This window comes from Pseudophryne corroboree, chromosome 7 (genome assembly GCF_028390025.1).
Source record: "Pseudophryne corroboree isolate aPseCor3 chromosome 7, aPseCor3.hap2, whole genome shotgun sequence".
NCBI classification, from domain to species: Eukaryota; Metazoa; Chordata; class Amphibia; order Anura; family Myobatrachidae; genus Pseudophryne; species Pseudophryne corroboree.
Window position 1 is genome coordinate 37,668,829 of NC_086450.1, and position 25,668 is coordinate 37,694,496.

Consider the following 25,668-nt stretch of genomic DNA (forward strand, 5'->3'; position numbering starts at 1 on the left):
TGGTTGATAAAGAGATAGTATACTCGTAACTAGTATGTATGTATAAAGAAAGAAAAAAAAACCACGGTTAGGTGGTATATACAATTATGGACGGGCTGCCGAGTGCCGACACAGAGGTAGCCACAGCCGTGAACTACCGCACTGTACTGTGTCTGCTGCTAATATATAGACTGGTTGATAAAGAGATAGTATACTCGTAACTAGTATGTATGTATAAAGAAAGAAAAAAAAACCACGGTTAGGTGGTATATACAATTATGGACGGGCTGCCGAGTGCCGACACAGAGGTAGCCACAGCCGTGAACTACCGCACTGTACTGTGTCTGCTGCTAATATATAGACTGGTTGATAAAGAGATAGTATACTCGTAACTAGTATGTATGTATAAAGAAAGAAAAAAAAACCACGGTTAGGTGGTATATACAATTATGGACGGGCTGCCGAGTGCCGACACAGAGGTAGCCACAGCCGTGAACTACCGCACTGTACTGTGTCTGCTGCTAATATATAGACTGGTTGATAAAGAGATAGTATACTCGTAACTAGTATGTATGTATAAAGAAAGAAAAAAAAACCACGGTTAGGTGGTATATACAATTATGGACGGGCTGCCGAGTGCCGACACAGAGGTAGCCACAGCCGTGAACTACCGCACTGTACTGTGTCTGCTGCTAATATATAGACTGGTTGATAAAGAGATAGTATACTCGTAACTAGTATGTATGTATAAAGAAAGAAAAAAAAACCACGGTTAGGTGGTATATACAATTATGGACGGGCTGCCGAGTGCCGACACAGAGGTAGCCACAGCCGTGAACTACTGCACTGTACTGTGTCTGCTGCTAATATATAGACTGGTTGATAAAGAGATAGTATACTCGTAACTAGTATGTATGTATAAAGAAAGAAAAAAAAACCACGGTTAGGTGGTATATACAATTATGGACGGGCTGCCGAGTGCCGACACAGAGGTAGCCACAGCCGTGAACTACCGCACTGTACTGTGTCTGCTGCTAATATATAGACTGGTTGATAAAGAGATAGTATACTCGTAACTAGTATGTATGTATAAAGAAAGAAAAAAAAACCACGGTTAGGTGGTATATACAATTATGGACGGGCTGCCGAGTGCCGCCACAGAGGTAGCCACAGCCGTGAACTACCGCACTGTACTGTGTCTGCTGCTAATATATAGACTGGTTGATAAAGAGATAGTATACTCGTAACTAGTATGTATGTATAAAGAAAGAAAAAAAAACCACGGTTAGGTGGTATATACAATTATGGACGGGCTGCCGAGTGCCGACACAGAGGTAGCCACAGCCGTGAACTACCGCACTGTACTGTGTCTGCTGCTAATATATAGACTGGTTGATAAAGAGATAGTATACTCGTAACTAGTATGTATGTATAAAGAAAGAAAAAAAAACCACGGTTAGGTGGTATATACAATTATGGACGGGCTGCCGAGTGCCGACACAGAGGTAGCCACAGCCGTGAACTACCGCACTGTACTGTGTCTGCTGCTAATATATAGACTGGTTGATAAAGAGATAGTATACTCGTAACTAGTATGTATGTATAAAGAAAGAAAAAAAAACCACGGTTAGGTGGTATATACAATTATGGACGGGCTGCCGAGTGCCGACACAGAGGTAGCCACAGCCGTGAACTACCGCACTGTACTGTGTCTGCTGCTAATATAGACTGGTTGATAAAGAGATAGTATACTCGTAACTAGTATGTATGTATAAAGAAAGAAAAAAAAACCACGGTTAGGTGGTATATACAATTATGGACGGGCTGCCGAGTGCCGACACAGAGGTAGCCACAGCCGTGAACTACCGCACTGTACTGTGTCTGCTGCTAATATAGACTGGTTGATAAAGAGATAGTATACTACTAATATTATATATACTGGTGGTCAGGTCACTGGTCACTAGTCACACTGGCAGTGGCACTCCTGCAGCAAAAGTGTGCACTGTTTTAATATAATATTATGTACTCCTGGCTCCTGCTATAACCTATAACTGGCACTGCAGTAGTGCTCCCCAGTCTCCCCCACAATTATAAGCTGTGTGAGCTGAGCAGTCAGACAGATATATAATATATATAGATGATGCAGCACACTGGCCTGAGCCTGAGCAGTGCACACAGATATGGTATGTGACTGACTGAGTCACTGTGTGTATCGCTTTTTTCAGGCAGAGAACGGATATATTAAATAAACTGCACTGTGTGTCTGGTGGTCACTCACTATATAATATATTATGTACTCCTGGCTCCTGCTATAACCTATAACTGGCACTGCAGTAGTGCTCCCCAGTCTCCCCCACAATTATAAGCTGTGTGAGCTGAGCAGTCAGACAGATAATCAGATATATATAGAATATTATATATAGATAATAGATGATGCAGCACACTGGCCTGAGCCTGAGCAGTGCACACAGATATGGTATGTGACTGAGTCACTGTGTGCTGTGTATCGCTTTTTTCAGGCAGAGAACGGATTATAAATAAAACTGGTGGTCACTATCAGCAAAACTCTGCACTGTACTGAGTACTCCTAATGCTCCCCAAAATTAGTAAATCAAGTGTCTCTCTAATCTATTCTAAACGGAGAGGACGCCAGCCACGTCCTCTCCCTATCAATCTCAATGCACGTGTGAAAATGGCGGCGACGCGCGGCTCCTTATATAGAATCCGAGTCTCGCGATAGAATCCGAGCCTCGCGAGAATCCGACAGCGTCATGATGACGTTCGGGCGCGCTCGGGTTAACCGAGCAAGGCGGGAAGATCCGAGTCGCTCGGACCCGTGAAAAAAAACATGAAGTTCGTGCGGGTTCGGATTCAGAGAAACCGAACCCGCTCATCTCTAATACACACGCAGGTTAGGATTTTGGTGGCGCCGTAGTCTCCCACCCACTTATTCGTTTTACGGATGCCCATCTTATGGCGTCCATTTGATGGATGGCGGTATGACTTGAGTTAGTTAGGGTTTAGTTAGTTGTGCTGTTGTATGGTGGCGGCACCGGCTCCTGCCGAGCCGGTGTATGGCAGGAAAGAACAGTGGTCACAGTGGCTATTGCGTCGCTGTTTGGAGGTGCGCTCTTTGCCCAATTCATTGTATACTCTGGCCCTCCTTACCGGGAGTCATTGGGCTTGGCTGTCTGGCCGGCCCTATTGCGGTGTATTGGAAAGAGAGTTGGAGAATCAGCGCTTATTGGTGTAGCCAATGAGATAAATAAAGTCATGTCGTGGACATGCGTAGCGGCAGTAAGTCGTAATGTCACTGACGATCCGGCCGTTCTTTCTTATTTGCCACCATACTTAGTTTAAGTATTATAATTAATATAAATAACGGTTGACCGATTTTAATGGCATTTCAGTGGTCTGTGTCGTTATTTCTCTGTGTCATTATTTCTAGATAAGTTAAGTTAGTTCACATTTAGTTGTAAGGTTATTGTGCATTGATGTCATGCGGTCCGACATGGGCCGATAGAAAGTTTATGGCAAATAACAAATGAGTGGACCCCTGCGCTGGATAATGTAGGCAGCAAATAGATATCTACCAGTGTTATCAAAACTGGAACAGGCAACAATAGACAAAATTAAGATTTGATATCCAATGCGCCCAACATTTGATAAGATAAAACAGATACTTATTCATATGAGAGTTCTCATGTGACAAGTCCAAAACAATTCTCCTCCGTCCTTCCCTTCGGTTGGAAGACCAAAGTTTTTTCTCCAAAAACGAATATCGTAGATGGCAAAGAAGGGAGGGCAAAAAACAAACAAAAAAGAGTCCAATGTGTAGTACAGTTTTTTTTACCAGTCAGAGATAATGAATCAATTCGGAGAAAACGGGGTCCTATGAAGTATATTCCCACTTTGTGTACGGTCTATATTAGAAGACCACCCAAATTGACGTGATGATTATTTCGTGCTCACTTTGTGGCTTACATAAAACAAATGTTCTCATGCACATAAAGGTATCTTTTTCTTTCTATGTTACTTCTCCCCATTAGTTCCCATATGTTGCCCGAATAGTCGGATAGAGTGTCAGCTTACACGTCGCTTACTTGTGACAAGTGAAGGTAATCATATAAAGGTTTCTTTGGTTGTGTTCATCCAGACGGGATGATAGCTATCATTCCCACAAGGCAGCAGGAGCAGAGAGCAGCCATTGCTGTGTCTGGCAGCAGTCTATGAAAATGCCATCCCGTCTGGATGAACACAACCAAAGAAACCTTTATATGATTACCTTCACTTGTCACAAGTAAGCGACGTGTAAGCTGACACTCTATCCGACTATTCGGGCAACATATGGGAACTAATGGGTAGAAGTAACATAGAAAGAAAAAGATACCTTTATGTGCATGAGAACATTTGTTTTATGTAAGCCACAAAGTGAGCACGATATAATCATCACGTCAATTTGGGTGGTCCTCTAATATAGACCGTACACAAAGTGGGAATATACTTCATAGGACCCCGTTTTCTCCGAATTGATTCATTATCTCTGACTGGTAAAAAAAACTGTACTACACATTGGACTCTTTTTTGTTTGTTTTTTGCCCTCCCTTCTTTGCCATCTACGATATTCGTTTTTGGAGAAAAAACTTTGGTCTTCCAACCGAAGGGAAGGACGGAGGAGAATTGTTTTGGACTCTCATATGAATAAGTATCTGTTTTATCTTATCAAATGTTGGGCGCATTGGATATCAAATCTTAATTTTGTCGATAGAAAGTTTATGACTTATGACTTCTAACACATGGCTGAGCCTCTGTCCCTGGGTGCGGCTAATGATGAATTCAGATGATCCCCAATTTCTTATTGCCGCAATAGGAAAATATATATATCAGGACCAAAATATGCCACTTACTATGGCCACCCATCTGAAAGTGGCATCAATTTGTAATGGAACTACTTGAAAATCCACCAAGTAAAGAGCGTGCTAAATGATTGGACAATGCTCTTTCATCTAAAGACCGAAAGGAATTATTCTTTGAACGTACAGAAAGCGTGCCTAGACCTGTGTAGCTGTTGACACAATGGCCGGGATGTAATGAAGTTTGTGCGGGTTGCCGACTGAACTCTGACTTTTTATTAAAGGCCAATCGTTTGCAAGGCCTTGTAAATGATTTTCCCTTCAAAAAACATCCGAGTTCAGCCGGTAACCCGCACGGCCTCTGAACTTGGACTTTATTACAATTACATCCCGGCCAATATGTGTTTTGCTTGTGTGATTCACAGAACAACAATGCAGACGCAGAGCCGCTGAGATTACCTTGGGGCCTGGGTGCGTGAGGGAAGGGGAGTGTCGCAACAGAAGGGGCAGGGCTAACATTTATTTATGGTGCACCCGGGGGGGAAGGTGTCATGACCACGGCATGGGGGAGGTGTGGTTATGCTTCCTCTGCACTCCTTGGCCCCTACAGGTTGAATAATCCATATCCCCCCCCCCCCTTTGATGCCCCTGCACAATGTTTCCGCGTGTATAACAGGCCTGTCCAACTTGATGACGTTCTGGCTACCAACTCCATGAGGAGGCAGCCAGGGGGGCTCTACAGCATTGGTATAAGTGGGGAGGGTCATCGCAGCCCTGCACCCCACTGTACAATGCCCAGATGACGGCATTGTAAAGTGGGAGCGGGGCTATAATGACGCGACTCAGCACAAACTGCTTCATCACCCTGCCCAAGTGGGCAGAAAAAAGGTAGGTGGGATGGGGCTGTGGGCACCCGCAGCAGCCAGATGTACCACCTTGTGCTAATGCGAGATTACGTTCTACTAATATGGGGGATTGTGCGTGTGCAAGTGGAAACCCAAGCTACCCGTTGGTTTTACACCGGCTTCCACAACCACAGGTACTTAATCTCTCTCCACATTTTTTCTACCCAAGGTTTGATACATCTCCCCCTAAATCTGCAGTGTATAGTGTTCACCTAAAAAGGTTAATAGGAGTTAATAGCATGAACCTAATTGAGGCTATAAATGCATTTACTCTCTTATTTTAAATGTGCTGCAGACCTGGCACCATTGCTTCCAAAGCAAAGGAGGGTCCCTCTGCACATGGGTCTGCTACTTTTGAACTTGGTGCAAATGTTGAGCATACAGTATGTTATAAGGTTACCAATGCGAATCCAAACGCTTCTCGAGCTGTGCTTGGCTCTGCTTATGGTCGAAAATACTCTTTGCATTTTTAATCGTTAATTGCACTCATTTTGCAGACAGTCATTTTTTACGTTAAAAGAAATGTTATTATTAAGTAGAATACCAGCTGCTTCATTCACTGCAGCAACACAAGTCAGCCATCTTTCAGTTCCCGTTTCCTGATTTCCATTGAAAAAAAAAAAACTTTATTGAAAACTGAGAAATGCATACGCAGCACAGCAATAGCTGCGACAAGCATAAAAATAAATATTATTCTCTAAGTCCGTCATTCAACAACTACTTATTATTTGACATTAGTATGAGTGCTTCAAGCTTGGAGTTGTGTATTTGTAAAAGCGTCAGTCACGTCAACCTTGCAGTAATCAAACACACTCATGTTACGATCCACTGCTACACCACCTAATCAGGCCTTTCATTTCCAGATTCGGTGATCCCTTAATGCTATTAGACATTATAACTTTATGTTAAAGTTACACTAATATACAAATACTGCATCTGAAATACACATTTCTGACTTGTATGTGAAATATTGTTACAAAGAATTCCTTCATGTTAAAGCGAATTTGAGTAACATTTAGTGATGTTTGGCGACTTTATTATATATTTCTTTTGCAGACAGTCAGTGGTTAAACAGTTCAAGGACGCATGCTGTATTCTGTTTGAAACCTTAGGAAACCTGTTTATTTTTTGGCTGTCAGCTTCTTATGGGGTTGCCAGAAGATTCCCATGGCAGTGCCTAAATCATGCTCCAACAGTATGCACGTCACGGACCTTGTGACAAAAGTATGCACTCCGTACTATGCAGGGAAATGTGTTTAAAGTTTGAGCTGACAAAAAAAAACTAGAAAAGGGTTCAAAGATACTAATTCAAAGCTAAATAGGCTTAACCCTTGCACTACAGGGTAGTAATGTTACTAGGGTTCTTATACTTGGCCATAAGTAGGGGTGTGTGAGCAGGGGTCTATGGGTGGAACCGCCCCCCAGCTCTTGCTTCTGGCTAGCAGGTGGAATTGCTCTCTACAGCCAGTATCACTGCAGCAATGACCCCAGGAGAGTTCTTTGGATGACCCAGGCAGGCACCCTGCCGTCTGTACAGCCAATCGGAGCATCCTCAGGACACGGTGCTGTATATCCCAGTGCTTGGAGTCCCCACCCACTCTGCGTGACATCATCACATCATGCGTTTAGGGGGGTGGGGCTGGCACAGGGCGGCATAGAGCACTGTTGTGGCACTAGGCCTGTGCATTGAGCTAAAAATCGATCATACCTCTGAAAACTGCTGTTTCAGGAAGATTTCCACATTGTAGTGTAGTGGGGTTATTTAATATGGGGAACCACAGTAGATATGCAGATGGCCACACATGCTTATATTCTTCGCCGGGACGGTCTCTTATCGGAGCCTGTGTCCCAATCCCATTATAAATAGCCCCCCCCCCCTAATCCAAATTGCCTCAATATGCAGTACCAGCCCGGTTTTGCTTTGTTTAAGGCATTAAAAAAACTCGCTCTCCGTTCTCCCAGCAGGAGCAGGCCCAAGAACAGGTCACCACAGAAACCGCTTCCACATCGCCCAAATAATCTGGTATCGACCCGGTATATTGCCAGGCCGACGCGGGTTGCTGTGCGGTGTGAAAGAGTCACTCCCGAATTCCCGGGTCGTCTGACCCGGTAATTCAACCAAGGAATAAAGAAGGGTTATTCCTGGGTTATTGCCAAGTCAGGCACAGTGTGAATGGGTAACCTGGGTCAATGCAACCCGGGGCCCATTCACAGCATAGAAAAAGGCGGAACGGAGATGATGTCATCTCGCAGTGCTGCCTCCGCACCCACCCCCAATGCCGCCTCTGTCCCCGCCCCTGATGGCAACCCGACTTGGTAAAATGCTGGATCGGAAAGCTAGTTGAAAATGGTGGAATGCCTGCTCGCACCCGGGAAGAACCCATTTCCTATTCCCGGGCGCGACCTGGCATTTGCGATCTGAATGCGGTAAGAGTCTGCCAGGACCAGTACATATGTAAGCGAGCACTGGGACAGTCCTTCATCCCCCCTTACCCCACACTAGAGCAGCTCATGGTAAGGCAGTAACCACACACACGCAATACCTGACAGCAGTGCCTCATGGCCCACTCAGCTTCTCTGCAGCAACATGGGGGGCATAGAGTTATGGGCGCTGAGAGGGAGCAGGTACTAAGTACCTGGATCTGGGCTTGTCGTAGGGGCAGCTGCTAAGGAGGACAAATATGCCCCTATGTAGCTGTCATCACCCCATGTGCAACCACCGACACCCTGTCTGCAACGCCAATTAAACTATTTTTATTTATTTTCTGAGGGGGCGTGTGCCACCCCTACCCAGATTTGGTCATACCCCCTCAGTACAAGGGCCTGTGGCCAATCTCACTGGCCCTGCGTATAGTCACTGACTTAAATTCAGAAAATAAGGAGAAAGGGGCTTTCTAAAAGGGCTACCTGACACCCCTTCAGGCACTATCATCAGTGGGAAGTGTAGTGGCAACAACTACACTCTGTGGGGTACACCCTAAAGGACCTGACTTGTGGACTCATTTGGGGGCAATATGACCCTCATTCTAATAAACACCTCATCATTACCGACATTCACGCTTTCTTCCCTTTTTTTTTATATAAAACACATCAATATAGTATATACTACACACGTGCAACGTTTCAACAATCCCTCCATGCATGTGTCTGATTTATGTCTGAGGTACACCCACCTGGCACATATGCCGCTGGGCGCACTATGATTTGCATGCACCTTCACATATGTGTCTGTGCAAGTGTGCTGTTTTCGTGTGCAACTTTTAGCGCATGTTTTTATCCATCCTATTTAGCATCAAGCAATGAGAGAGCCGGTCTGTGTGTACACACATTATCACCACGCGGAATTATTTCATTTTTTAGCAACTTGTACAACTCTGTACAAGAGTTTTCTGATAAACCATCCCATACTTCCAATGTACAATATCATCCACTGGTGATCAAAAGGGGTGTGGTTCATCAAATCGACAGTATCTAGGTCGACAATGTTTAGGTCGACCACTATAGGTCGACAGTCACTAGGTCGTCATGGATGGAAGGTCGACAGGGTTTCTAGGTCGACATGTGCTAGGTCGACAGGTCTAAAGGTCGACATGAGGATTTTTTGTTTGGGTGTCGTTTTCTTCGTAGAGTGACCGGGATCCCAAATTAGTGCACCGCGTCCCCTCGCATGGCTCGCTTCGCTCACCATGCTTCGGGCATGGTGCCTTCGCTTCGCTCGGCACAGATTACCGTTCCAATCGTAGTCCACGTGGATCGTTAAGTATGAAAAAAGACAAAAAAATAAAAAAAAACTGTGAAAAACTCATGTCGACCTTTAGTCCTGTCGACCTAGCACATGTCGACCTAGAAACCATGTCGACCTTCCATCCATGTCGACCTAGTGACTGTCGACCTATAGTGGTCGACCTAAACATTGTTGACCTAGACAGTGTCGATCTTCAGACCGGATCCCGAACAAAAGGTGGGCATCTGGCAGCATTCATACCATTTGCAACTTTGGATATTCTGTGTGTCCTTTAGGGGCAGATGTACTAAGCCATGGAGAGTGATAAAGTAGAGAGAGATAAACTACCAACCAATCAACCAACCAACCAACCAACCAACCAACCAACCAGCTCTTGTCATTTATCAAACACAGCATGTAACATGACAGTTAGGAGCTGATTTACTGGTACTTTATCTCTCTCCGCTTTATCACACTTGAACTCTTAGTACATCTCCCTAGGGGTCTATTTAGTAAGACTTGGACGGAGATAAAGTGGACGGAGATAAAGTACCAGCCAATCAGCTCCTAACTGCTATGTCACAGGCTGTGTTTGAAAAATGACAGCCGATTGGCTGGAACTATATCTCCTCCCACTTTATCTCTGTCCAAGGCTTAGTAAATAGACCCCCTAGTCACATACCGGTTCTACAGCCAATTTTAAAGCTGAGAAACAACATTGCCAGGCTGATATAGAGACATTAGATGGAGAAAATACGGAGGATAGACAAATGTACCCGTAATAGTCCCTGCCTAAATTCCACTAAGGGCATGATTCAGAGGTGGAAGGGAAGCGGCTGAGACTTTTGCTACAGCTGTAATCTACCATGGTCCCCAAAAATCCCACCGCCACTGGGATATCGACCTCAGCACCAGACTTCTGAGGAACCCTATGTTCGCTCAGAATATCCAACGGAATTTGGCCGCCGGTGTCAGCGGAACTGCCACTTTCTATGCCATTCCTGACACTGGCACATCCCCAACACGCCACCTGAGGCCTATTGGAATTGCACTACATCTCTGTCATGTACTGAAGTGAAACCTAATGCAGCTTTTGCACCTTTAGTTATTGTATTTAACAGAATACTGACTTCTAAAGCCAACACATATGACCAGTAATAGTAACAAGAGTCACATCTGTCACACAGAAAACATGGACTGCTAGCGTGCAGGTGGTCAGTACTCAGCAATTGGGACAGCTCCACAAACATAATTACACAGGGATAAATCTGCAAGTCCTGGGAATGTCCCTGGAAATTAGGGGCATTTGTCAGTTTGGCTGGGTGTGGTTAGTACAGGTACCTGGGTCTGGTTACTATGGGGGTCATTCCGAGTTGTTCGCTCGCAAGCTGCTTTTAGCAGCTTTGCACACGCTAAGCCGCCGCCTACTGGGAGTGAATCTTAGCTTATCAAAATTGCGAACGAAAGATTAGCAGAATTGCGAATAGACACTTCTTAGCAGTTTCTGAGTAGCTCCAGACTTACTCGGCATCTGCGATCAGTTCAGTGCTTGTCGTTCCTGGTTTGACGTCACAAACACACCCAGCGTTCGCAGACACTCCTCCGTTTCTCCAGCCACTCCCGCATTTTTCCCAGAAACGGTAGCGTTTTTTCGCACACTCCCATAAAACGGCCAGTTTCCGCCCAGAAACACCCACTTCCTGTCAATCACATTACGATCACCAGAACGATGAAAAAACCTCGTAATGCCGTGAGTAAAATTCCTAACTGCATAGCAAATTTACTTGGCGCAGTCGCACTGCGGACATTGCGCATGCGCATTAGCGACTAATCGCTCCGTTGCGAGAAAAAAATACAGAGCGAACAACTCGGAATGACCCCCTATGAGCGGGTAGTATCCCAGGCTGCAGATCTCTCCTAAATCATTATAGTCGGCCCATTCCTTCTATCTCCAGGACGGTGTACAGGGTTATAAAGGGGACATGCTGTCTGCCAGTAGTAACAGCAGGGCCCGTGGTAAGGAAGCAGCTCTGTTGTTTCTAGAAATGTCTTACATAAGGAAAGGAGGTGTGTAACATGGCTGTAATATAATGACTGTATTACCCAATGTGTTTCTTTCCTGCATGGTGAAAGCCCATGCCAACTGTCGGGATTGTGAGGGGGCGGAGTTCCAGCATTGGTATTGTGACTGGCAGTCTCCTGACAGCAGGTCACATGACTACATCCCATTGGATGCAGTGCAATACTTAGTCACATATAAGGTTGTGAATATGATTATCTGCATATGCTAACTCCTGTTTCTTTAATGATGTTGGACTGAGCTAAAGGCCCATATAGACGGGCCAATGCGGGAGAGATGTGTGCTGAGCGAACCGCTCAGCACACATCTCTCCCGCCACTCAGTACAGCGCGATCTGTGCTGAGCGTGCGGGGGGAGACGGGGGGGCGCTCATTTCACCCAGCGGGTGAAGTGAGCGACCCGCTAGATTGGCCTGCACGGCAGGCCAATCTAGCACCAGCATCTAGCACCAGCGATAATGCTCAAATTCTAAGCAATCTAGTCAGATTGCTTAGAATATCGCTCCGTGAGTACCCCCCTTTAGATGCCAGTGCCGCTAAAGCAAGGGCGTAGCTACTATAGGTGCAGGGAGTGCAGCTGCTATGGGGCCCAGAGCTGAGAGGGGCCACCTTCCCTGTCACAGTTACATGTGTTATATACAGGGATGTAGCTACCAATTTTGTGATGTGCACCGGACATTTTTCGGGTTTTGTGTTTTGGTTTTGGATTCGGTTCCGCGGCCATGTTTTGGATTCAGACGCGTTTTGGCAAAACCTCCCTGAAAATTTTTTGGCGGATTCGGGTGTGTTTTGGATTCGGGTGTTTTTTTTACAAAAAACCCTCAAAAACAGCTTAAATCATAGAATTTGGGGGTCATTTTGATCCCATAGTATTATTAACCTCAATAACCATAATTTACACTCATTTCCAGTCTATTCTGAACACCTCACACCTCACAATATTATTTTTAGTCCTAAAATTTGCACCGAGGTCGCTGGATGACTAAGCTAAGCGACCCAAGTGGCCGACACAAACACCTGGCCCATCTAGGAGTGGCACTGCAGTGTCAGGCAGGATGGCACCTCAAAAAAATAGTCCCCAAACAGCACATGATGCAAAGAAAAAAAGAGGCACAATGAGGTAGCTGTGTGACTAAGCTAAGCGACCCAAGTGGCCGACACAAACACCTGGCCCATCTAGGAGTGGCACTGCAGACAGGATGGCACTTCAAAAAATAGTCCCCAAACAGCACATGATGCAAAGAAAAAAAGAGGTGCACCAAGGTCGCTGGATGGCTAAGCTAAGCGACCCAAGTTGCCGACACAAACACCTGGCCCATCTAGGAGTGACACTGCAGTGTCAGGCAGGATGGCACTTCAAAAAAATAGTCCCCAAACAGCACATGATGCAAAGAAAAAAAGAGGCGCAATGAGGTAGCTGTGTGACTAAGCTAAGCGACCCAAGTGGCCGACACAAACACCTAGCCCATCTAGGAGTGGCACTGCAGTGTCAGACAGGATGGCAGATTTAAAAAATAGTCCCCAAAAAGCACATGATGCAAAGAAAAAAAGAGGTGCCTGACTTAAACAAACCACCTCACCATCAGAATCCTCCTTGTCAATTTCCTCCCCAGTGCCAGCAACACCCATTTCCTCATCCTGGTGTACTTCAACAGTGACATCTTCAATTTGACTATCAGGAACTGGACTGCGGGTGCTCCTTCCAGCACTTGCAGGGGGCGTGCAAATGGTGGAAGGCGCAACCTCTTCCCGTCCAGTGTTGGGAAGGTCAGGCATCGCAACCGACACAATTGGACTCTCCTTGGGGATTTGTGATTTAGAAGAACGCACAGTTCTTTGCTGTGCTTTTGCCATCTTAACTCTTTTAAGTTTTCTAGCAGGAGGATGAGTGCTTCCATCCTCATGTGAAGCTGAACCACTAGCCATGAACATAGGCCAGGCCCTCAGCCGTTCCTTGCCACTCCGTGTCGTAAATGGCACATTGGCAAGTTTACGCTTCTCCTCAGACGATTTTGATTTAGATTTTTGAGTCATTTTACTGAGCTTTATTTTTTTGGATTTTACATGCTCTCTACTATGACATTGGGCATCGGCCTTGGCAGACGACGTTGATGGCATTTCATCGTCTCGGCCATGACTAGTGGCAGCAGCTTCAGCACGAGGTGGAAGTGGATCTTGATCTTTCCCTATTTTACCCTCCACATTGTTATTCTCCATATTTTAATGTGTGGAATTATATGCCAGTAATATATCAATAGCAATGGCCTACTACTAGATATACTGCGCACAACTGAAATGCACAACAGGTATGGATGGATAGTATACTTGACGACACAGAGGTAGGTAGAGCAGTGGCCTTCTGTACCGTACTGCTATATAGTATATACTGGTGGTCAGCAAACTGTGCAAAATTGAAATGCACCACAGGTATGGATGGATAGTATACTTGACGACACAGAGGTAGGTAGAGCAGTGGACTACTGTACCGTACTGCTATATATATAGTTATACTGGTGGTCAGCAAACTGTGCAAAACTGAAATGCACCACAGGTATGGATGGATAGTATACTTGACGACACAGAGGTAGGTAGAGGAGTGGCCTTCTGTACCGTACTGCTATATAGTATATACTGGTGGTCAGCAAACTGCAAAACTGAAATGCACCACAGGTATGGATGGATAGTATACTTGACGACACAGAGGTAGGTAGAGCAGTGGACTACTGTACCGTACTGCTATATATATAGTTATACTGGTGGTCAGCAAACTGTGCAAAACTGAAATGCACCACAGATATGGATGGATAGTATACTTGACGACACAGAGGTAGGTAGAGCAGTGGCCTTCTGTACCGTACTGCTATATAGTATATACTGGTGGTCAGCAAACTGTGCAAAACTGAAATGCACCACAGGTATGGATGGATAGTATACTTGACGACACAGAGGTAGGTAGAGCAGTGGCCTTCTGTACCGTACTCCTATATATTATATACTGGTGGTCAGCAAAATGATGCACTGTACTCCTACTATATACTACAATGCAGCACAGATATGGAGCGTTTTTCAGGCAGAGAATGTATAATACTGGTGGTTACTGGTCAGCAAAACTCTGCACTGTACTCCTCCTATATAATACTGCTGGTCCCCAATCCCCACAATAAAGCAGTGTGAGCACAGATATATGCAGCACACTGAGCACAGATATGGAGCGTTTTCCAGGCAGAGAACGTATAATACTGGTGGTCACTGGTCAGCAAAACTCTGCACTGTACTCCTCCTATATAATACTGGTGGTCCCCAGTCCCCACAATAAAGCAGTGTGAGCACAGATATATGCAGCACACTGAGCACAGATACTGTATGGAGCGTTTTTCAGGCAGAGAACGTATAATACTGGTGGTCACTGGTCAGCAAAACTCTGCACTGTACTCCTCCTATATAATACTGGTGGTCCCCAGTCCCCACAATAAAGCAGTGTGAGCACAGATATATGCAGCACACTGAGCACAGATATGGAGCGTTTTTCAGGCAGAGAACGTATAATACTGGTGGTCACTGGTCAGCAAAACTCTGCACTGTACTCCTCCTATATAATACTGCTGGTCCCCAGTACCCACAATAAAGCAGTGTGAGCACAGATATATGCAGCACACTGAGCACAGATATGGAGCGTTTTTCAGGCAGAGAACGTATAATACTGGTGGTCACTGGTCAGCAAAACTCTGCACTGTACTCCTCCTATAATACTGCTGGTCCCCAGAATAAAGATATTTGCAGCCCCCTGAAAGGTCTGAAACAAAGTGAGAGGACGCCAGACACGTCCTCTCACTATCATTTTCAATGCACGAGTGAAAAATGGCGGCGACGCGCGGCTCCTTATATAGAATCCGAATCTCGCGAGAATCCGACAGCGGGATGATGACGTTCGGGCAATACTGGAGTATCCGAGTATGCCTCAGACCCGTGTAAAATGGGTGAAGTTCGGGGGGGTTCGGATTCCGAGGAACCGAACCCACTCATCACTAGCTACCATAGGTGCAGGGAGTGCAGCTGCTATGGGGCCCAGAGCTGAGAGGAGCCACCTTCCCTGTCACAGTTACATGAGTTATATACAGGGCGTAGCTGCCATAGGTGCAGGGAGTGCAGCTGCTATGGGGCCCAGAGCTGAGAGGGGCCCACCTTTCCTGTCACAGTTACATGTGTTATATACTTTTTCCTTGGGGCCTGCAATATATCTAGGTATGCTCCTGGACCTGCTCGTTGTAGTGTGGTATAAAATGAACTGGAGGGCATTATAATGTTATGTAATATGAACCGGGGCACTGTAATAAGGCACAATATGAACGGGGAGCACTATATATAATAATGTGAACTGGGAGTACTGTGCCGCATAATGTGTACTGGCAGCTCTGAAATGTAACATAGGGTGAACTTAAGCACAACTATGATTCATAAAAGAAACTAGGGCACTACTATGGGGCATAACATTAAATAAGGCTCTACTATGGTATAGAGAATGAACTAGGGCACTATTATAGGGCATACAATTAACTGCTGCAGAGAAGTGTCTCTCTAGAAGCATTGGGATAGGGGCCTTCTCAAAATGTTGCTATGGGGCCCACAAAGTTCTGGCTACACCCCTGCGCTAAAGTGTATGCCAGTCCCTGTTTTTGTTACTGATTCTGGACTGTGCTGAACGCTAACTAAATGCAGGATTCTAACTGTATGCTATATATAATTAAAATGGGGTTGGATAAGCCTGTGTGGTCATTGTGTGTGAGTGGGGAATCTCCAACCAGGACCGCCTCTCTGATCTTACCCAAACCTGGCCCATAGCAGTACCCCAAGCTGTACCTCATGTTCTGGCACCGACTTTTGGGGTTTTACACTGATATCTAGGCAATTTCAGGCAAAGCCCTTATGGAGCAACCTTTAAATTAGTATAATGGTAGGAGACGACTATATGTGTGCAGCAATGTGTAGATCCGGTGTCCCGTGCAAAGTGGTAGTCTCACCAGATGGGCCAAGTGGTTCTTATCGACCGTCAAATTCTATGTTTCAGTAATACCGTATATTGCTGTGGATGAGTTATCACAAATTGTTATCACAGTATACGATATTACTGGTGAGCAGAGCCGGCCCTAGGCATAGGCAAACTAGGCAAATGCCTAGGGCATTTGGGTATGCCTAGGGGCACAAGCAGCTTCTGCTGATTAAAATGATATGCGGCATGCCTATATTGTGTGTGACTGCGGCTGTATCTGCATACGAAAGGCTACGTTACAGTGTATTCCTGGAAATCACTGTAACATAGCATTTCGTATGCAGATACAGCCACAGTCGCACACAGAATATAGGCATGCCGCGTATAATTTTAATCAGCAGAAGCTGCTTGTGCATCCTAGCCACATGTTAATGCTAATAAGATGCATTTTCATCATAAAAGGCGCCCAACGTTAGCAGAGCTGCCAGCTGACTCATGCCAGGCATCTCCTGCTGCATGGCATATTGAGGCACTATTACATGATATAATGTGAAGAAAGCTGCAGTACTGTGTGGCGTTATTTGAATTGGGGGTATTATTGTGTGGCCATGGCCCTTCCCAGCAAGAACACGACCTTTTTTGGGATGTGCGCCGAATGTGCTCACTGTTCCTATTTAAAATATAGGGGGTAGGAACACCAACATGAGGACTGCTATGGGGGAGGGGTGATGTTGCTGGGAAAGGGGTGCATGGTCAGAGGTGGAACTAGTGGTGGTGCTAGGGGGCACCAGACAAAATCTTGCCTAGGGCATCATATACGTTAGGGCCGGCTCTGCTGGTGAGACTACGACTTAGTACGCAGGAGCGCGCAATAGTGCCACTGGTCAATGTGAATGATATGACGGTCCAATCCGCTGGTGTATAGCCAACTTTACTTTAAGTCACTGTTACTGTATGGTAAAATAGTTTTACTTTAAGCTACCATATGTTAATAGTTTTATTTGAAATTACAGTTATAATAGTTTTACTTTAAGCTGCACTTATGTTATAATAGTTTTACTTTAAGCTGCAGTATTGGGAGGAATTGAGGTCTATGACAAATATTTTAGAGAAGCTACGCCAATTAATTTGTGCTTACATTTAAGCGCTGGTGCACTTATGGCGGGGTCCTGGGTGGTGAGGGAGCTGGAAGGCAGCTAATGAAATGTGGGACTGGTAAACGCTGATGAGGGACAGTCTTCCAGGAACATGAACTCCCAATTCTGCATTTCCTACAGAGATCTGGACATCTCTAAAACTGCAATCAACCTAATAACGATGCACTTGAGCGGTAACAGGTTGTCATTAGAGCAGCATCTGCTCTCATCAAAGTTAATTATTCAGCTGCTTTGTTTTTCGAGTTGGTGCCTGTTAAAATTTAGCAGAATCTTAATTAAAACACATTTACAAACTCCTTAGATGCTCGTCTCCTCTGAAGGAATCGGCAGCCTTCCCTGGAAGCACCAGGCTTGGTTAGAGACATTAAATAGGAATATTTAACAAACTGGATAAAAAATTAAAAAAATAAATTGTGTTTGTTAACTCTTTGGGGTCAATTCAATTCCCCACGAATGTATTATGGGGGCGAGTCGGCTGGAGTCTTTGCAGCAACAATAGGGTCTGCAGGTGGCTATGTGCGGATTTGGGCTGAAATCGGTCCGCGAAGGGTGCGAGACGCAGTGCCACAGCAAATTGCACCCTTCACCGGAATTGGATTGACCCCTTTGAGCGCTAAGATATAGGGGTCTATTTATCAAGCCTTGGATGGAGGTAAAGTGGATGAAGATAAAGTACCAGCCAATCAGCTCCTAACTGTCATTTCAAACCCAGTCTGTGATATGGCAGTTAGGAGCTGAGAGGTGCGTACCTTATCCGTCCACTTTATCTCCATCCAAAGCTTAGTATATAGACCGCTGTATTAGAGATGAGCGGGTTCGGTTTCTTTGAATCCGAACCCGCACGAACTTCACTTTTTTTTTCACGGGTCCGAGCGACTCGGATCTTCCCGCCTTGCTCGGTTAACCCGAGCGCGCCCGAACGTCATCATGACGCTGTCGGATTCTCGCGAGACTCGGATTCTATATAAGGAGCCGCGCGTCGCCGCCATTTTCACACGTGCATTGAGATTGATAGGGAGAGGACGTGGCTGGCGTCCTCTCCATTAGAATAGATTAGAAGAGAGAGAGAGAGAGAGAGATTGTGCAGACAGAGTTTACCACAGTGACCAGTGCAGTTGTTGTTAAGTTAACTTTTATTTAATATATCCGTTCTCTGCTATATCCGTTCTCTGCCTGAAAAAAACGATACACAGCAGTCACACAGTGTGACTCAGTCTGTGTGCACTCAGCTCAGCCCAGTGTGCTGCACATCAATGTATAAAAGCTTATAATAATTGTGGGGGAGACTGGGGAGCACTGCAGGTTGTTATAGCAGGAGCCAGGAGTACATAATATTATATTAATTTAAAATTAAACAGTGCACACTTTTGCTGCAGGAGTGCCACTGCCAGTGTGACTAGTGGTGACCAGTGCCTGACCACCAGTATAGTAGTATATTGTTGTATACTATCTCTTTATCAACCAGTCTATATTAGCAGCAGACACAGTACAGTGCGGTAGTTCACGGCTGTGGCTACCTCTGTGTCGGCAGTCGGCACTCGGCAGGCAGTCCGTCCATCCATAATTGTATAATTATATACCACCTAACCGTGGTATTTTTTTTTCTTTCTTTATACCGTCGTCATAGTCATACTAGTTGTTACGAGTATACTACTATCTCTTTATCAACCAGTGTACAGTGCGGTAGTTCACGGCTGTGGCTACCTCTGTGTCGGAACTCGGCAGGCAGTCCGTCCATCCATAATTGTATTATTATAATATATACCACCTAACCGTGGTTTTTTTTTCATTCTTTATACCGTCATAGTCAGTCATACTAGTTGTTACGAGTATACTACTATCTCTTTATCAACCAGTGTACAGTGCGGTAGTTCACGGCTGTGGCTACCTCTGTGTCGGCAGTCGGCAGGCAGTCCGTCCATCCATAATTGTATTATAATATATACCACCTAACCGTGGTTTTTTTTTCATTCTTTATACCGTCATAGTGTCATACTAGTTGTTACGAGTATACTACTATCTCTTTATCAACCAGTGTACAGTGCGGTAGTTCACGGCTGTGGCTACCTCTGTGTCGGCAGTCGGCAGGCAGTCCGTCCATCCATAATTGTATTATAATATATACCACCTAACCGTGGTTTTTTTTTCATTCTTTATACCGTCATAGTCAGTCATACTAGTTGTTACGAGTATACTACTATCTCTTTATCAACCAGTGTACAGTGCGGTAGTTCACGGCTGTGGCTACCTCTGTGTCGGAACTCGGCAGGCAGTCCGTCCATCCATAATTGTATTATAATATATACCACCTAACCGTGGTTTTTTTTTCGTTCTTTATACCGTCGTCATACTAGTTGTTACGAGTATACTACTATCTCTTTATCAACCAGTGTACAGTGCGGTAGTTCACGGCTGTGGCTACCTCTGTGTCGGAACTCGGCAGGCAGTCCGTCCATCCATAATTGTATTATAATATATACCACCTAACCGTGGTTTTTTTTTCGTTCTTTATACCGTCGTCATACTAGTTGTTACGAGTATACTACTATCTCTTTATCAACCAGTGTACAGTGCGGTAGTTCACGGCTGTGGCTACCTCTGTGTCGGCACTCGGCAGGCAGTCCGTCCAACCATAATTGTATTATATACCACCTAACCGTGGTTTTTTTTTCATTCTTTATACCGTCGTCATACTAGTTGTTACGAGTATACTACTATCTCTTTATCAACCAGTGTACAGTGCGGTAGTTCACGGCTGTGGCTACCTCTGTGTCGGCACTCGGCAGGCAGTCCGTCCAACCATAATTGTATTATATACCACCTAACCGTGGTTTTTTTTTCATTCTTTATACCGTCGTCATACTAGTTGTTACGAGTATACTACTATCTCTTTATCAACCAGTGTACAGTGCGGTAGTTCACGGCTGTGGCTACCTCTGTGTCGGCACTCGGCAGCCCGTCCATAATTGTATATACCAGTGACCTAACCGTGGTTTTTTTTTCTTTCTTTATACATACATACTAGTTACGAGTATACTATCTCTTTATCAACCAGTCTATATATTAGCAGCAGACACAGTACAGTGCGGTAGTTCACGGCTGTGGCTACCTCTGTGTCGGCACTCGGCAGCCCGTCCATAATTGTATATACCACCTAACCGTGGTTTTTTTTTCTTTCTTTATACATACATACTGCAGTGCCACTCCTAGATGGGCCCGGTGTTTGTGTCGGCCACTAGGGTCGCTAATCTTACTCACACAGTCAGCTACCTCATTGCGCCTCTTTTTTTCTTTGCGTCATGTGCTGTTTGGGGAGGGTTTTTTGGAAGGGCCATCCTGCGTGACACTGCAGTGCCACTCCTAGATGGGCCCGGTGTTTGTGTCGGCCACTAGGGTCGCTAATCTTACTCACACAGCTACCTCATTGCGCCTCTTTTTTTCTTTGCGTCATGTGCTGTTTGGGGAGGGTTTTTTGGAAGGGACATCCTGCGTGACACTGCAGTGCCACTCCTAGATGGGCCCGGTGTTTGTGTCGGCCACTAGGGTCGCTTATCTTACTCACACAGCGACCTCGGTGCAAATTTTAGGACTAAAAATAATATTGTGAGGTGTGAGGTATTCAGAATAGACTGAAAATGAGTGTAAATTATGGTTTTTGAGGTTAATAATACTTTGGGATCAAAATGACCCCCAAATTCTATGATTTAAGCTGTTTTTTAGTGTTTTTGGAAAAAAACACCCGAATCCAAAACACACCCGAATCCGACAAAAATAATTCGGTGAGGTTTTGCCAAAACGCGTTCGAACCCAAAACACGGCCGCGGAACCGAACCCAAAACCAAAACACAAAACCCGAAAAATTTCAGGCGCTCATCTCTACGCTGTATCACTGTGTCTCCACCATTACAGCAACTAGGTTGTCCAAAGACCATTGCTGTCCTCTGAGTCATGTTGGAGGCACCCATTATAGAATCGGAGATGGGCAGGCAAGTGTGGAAGTGGCGTATTGGGCTGTCATGGCTTGTTCTGCATTATGATTGGTTTTATATAATAGAGCCAGCCAATCACCAATCAGTGTGTTGGAAGGTGCCGAATTACTAGTGGTAGCCACCAATCACAGCAGTAAGGCCCATTACCTGGGTAAGACGGTGTACCCACCAAGATAGTTGAGTCTCCTCTCCAGTTTGCTGGAAGACAAAGTGGGATCAAGGGACGGATTTGATATCTACAGTACAGTATGTCATCTCCACGTTTAGGGGCACTGCAGAGACACCAAAGAATTGTGAGGGATCTGCCTTGTAAGCCACCAGAAATTCCTGGGTTGTCATTGAACTGAAACGCTGACTGTAACTTGTAGATTCCGTAAAACTGTCCCACGACCCCATAGCCTGGGCTGTAATCTGCTCGTAAATATTTTTTAATTTAAACAAACTACTGTACTGTAAAGTGTGATTTGTAGGCAGCAGTAATCTGCATAAAACATGAAAGTAGTATTTTAATATATAGCAAGCGTGTACTGTACTGACATCGATGGAATGGAGATAACCTGTAAAAACTTGTCCAAGTCTGCTCTATTTTAACCCTTGCCAGCCCACATTAGATGCAAATCTCAGCGCCTGAGTCCGGCGCTCCTTCCACCTATTAAGCTGGTGTCTCTTTCTTGTGTATGCAGAATTTCACCCATCAAGAATCCCGGAACCTTCACCCAAGTGTGAGAATCATTGGGCTGAGATGTGAGACATACACATGCTGTCTTGTAGCCTCTGATGGATTTCTCCATGTCTTCTCCGCTCCCTGTAGGGAGACCGGCAGCAAGTGAGGCTTAAAATTTGATAAGAAGCTAATGATGCATACATGTACAGATGTGCATACTCCATCCCCATCAGACTGCTGCAGAGAGAAATAGTGGGCGAGAATAATTAACCCTTGCCTTCTTGCAAGGGTTTTTTCAGCCAAAAACTTGCAAGGAACCAGGGATGACTGGCCTGGGGTTCACCGTTGAAGCAGGGCATTGTTTTATTCCCAAAGCTTTCCATACACATTATTACTGCACTTACAGGACTGGAACAGAGATACAAGCTCCTTGCTGTACGGTTACACATTCACGCGGCTTGTTTGCAGCATATCAAATGACTGCGCTGTCTTAGAGGGAATAGCAATACCCCTAGCTTTAAACTTTTAAAATATTTTTTTTTATGTCACAATTTAGACCTCACTTAAGGCAGCTGTTTAATAGATATGGGTTATGCAATAATGCGCATATTCATGATTAAATTATGGGGTGTATGTACTAATCCTTGGAGAGAGATAAAGTGGAGAGAGATATAGTGCCAACCAATCAGCTCCTAACTGTCATTTTTCAAACACAGCCTGTAACACGGCAGTTAGGAGCTGATTGGCCGGTACTTTATATCCGTCCACTTTATCTCTCTCCAAGACTTAGTACATAGATCCCGTAGGAACTGATTGGCTGGGTAAATCTGTCTCTAAATCATGTTACATGCACCTTAAAAACATATCCAAAATACCCCCTTATCTTACACAAGATACTGCAAAAACTCTGATCCATGCTCTCATTATCTCCCGCATTGATTATTGTAATAGTCTCCTTACTGGTCTTCCCAAACATAGGCTCTCACCACTACAATCCATTTTAAATGCAGCTGCGAGGCTAATCTTCCTCACCAGACGTTCTTCATCTGCTGATCCGCTCTGTCAGTCCCTCCATTGGTTACCGGTATTCTACCGTGTTAAATATAAAATACTTTTACTTACATACAAGGCTATTAACCAAACTGCACCATCATACATCCTCACTCATCTCAAAATATCACCCTACCAGACCTCTCCGCTCTGCACAAGATCTGCGTCTCTCATCCACATGTATTACCTGTTCCCACTCAAAATTACAGGACTTTACCCGGGCTTCACCCACTCTGTGGAATGCCCTCCCACGCACAATAAGACTCTCCACTAGTCTCCAAACCTTTAAACGTTCCCTGAAAACTCATCTCTTCAGACAAGCCTACCAAATTCCAGACCCACACACATAACCTTCAATGCTTCCCTATCCAGTTACATCCCCTCTGCACAGTCCCCATAACCTCACATTTTGTCTTCCAACATTGCTGGGTGATCTTATCATACAACCCACTAAGAACCTAGCAATCTGGGGAACCATTATGTAACAGGTTGCATCTATCCTTGTGTATCAATGCCTATTTCCCTATAGATTGTAAGCTTGCGAGCAGGGCCTTCCTACCTCTGTCTGTCTTTGCCCAGTTTTGTTCTATAACTGTTGTTTTAATTGTAAAGCGCAACAGAATATGCTGCGCTATATAAGAAACTGCTAATAAATAAATAAAATAATAATGGGTACTTTACCTCCGTCCGCTTTATCTCTCTCCAAAGCTTAATAAAGAGACCCCTATATGTTTGAAAAATGACAGTTAGGAGCTGATAGGCTGGTACTTTATCTCTCTTCAATACTTAGTACAGTACATAGACCCCTATATGTTTTAGAATGAGCACCTCAATAATATCTACTCTATTCCTCATTTAGTAAAACATGGCCGATCCATTGAGGTCTTAAATTGGTGACACCCCCCCCATTTCCTAACCACCAAGAGAATCCTTAGAACAGATCAAGTCGTACACTGTTGCCAGGTCTTATTCTCCAACAGTGAGTCTATTGTGCTGTAGGTAGATGCTAAAGCATTGTCTGGTAACCTGAACCACTGTCCCTTCCATCTTTTAGGTCTAGCGTCTGGAGCTATGACTACTAAGTAAAGACAAAAAATTGGGAAGTTGCTGAGCGCAGTAGGATCTGATTCTGATTTGGAAGTAGGGATGGCCATCGACTATTGATCATTCAAAATAATTGCTGGTTTATACCCGTTGGTGAATTCTTTTACCATTGATGGTTGAGGACCAGGTGATGATATAAAACCAACCCTTTTTTTATTTTTTTTATTTCTCCACCCTAAACACCCATGAAGCCACACCTGAATGCTTTGATTGGCCTGCAGCCCAGTAAATAGAAAAGCTGGGTTGACCATCAGTGGGTGAAACCATTGATGCTTCCCTTGCGGATAGTTTTACACCATTGAGGATAAACATCAATGGAACCATCCCTATTTGGAAGTAATGCAATATGAGCAAATGACTTTATATCTTTTACAATGCAAGGAAAGCAAATAACATTTATATTTTTTTCTGTGCAGGGTGACTACTGTTTGCTTTTGCATGTAGCCAACATTTGTTAGACAGCTTTATGTTTAAGCCCCGTACACACGGGGAGAGATGCGTGCTGAGCGATCTATCAGTGACCGCTCAGCACACATCTCTCCCCCCGCTCATGGGGCATACACACGGAGAGATCCGTGCTTAAATTCTAAGCAATAAAGTCAGATTGCTTATAATTTAAGCATGGATCTCTCCATGTGTACCCCCCCTTTAGACTGCAATTTAGATTTCAGTTTGTACACACCCCACCCAAATCTAACACTCTCTGCACATGTTACATCTGCCCCCCCTGCAGTGCAGCATGGTTTTGCCCAGGTGTACAGTTACAGTACTTGCTTCTTCTTTTTTTTTGCTTTACTTCCAAATCGGAATCAGGCCCAAGTTCAGGAACAGCTGACAGTGTATAACAATAACATTTTGACCTTGCATTTGAATATTAAATCCTAGTACTTTTATGTGGAATTCATATTTGGAGCTTTTTCCTGATTACAAATTCTGATAAAAATACATACAAAAAATACAAATAGAATTATGTAGTGCAAACACCCAAAGGTGACTCAACACAAATAGGAAATAGAGAGAGGGTCCCCTTTCAGTTCAGAAGCAGATTACAGAATGCAAATGTAGGTAGGTGCTGCATTTGCGATACCAAGCGCTGCTACTGCATTGCCGCTTGGGATCAACATGGTGACATGCCCACGTTTCCGGAAAAGTCGGTCGGCTCGGTGCCCCGCCTAAC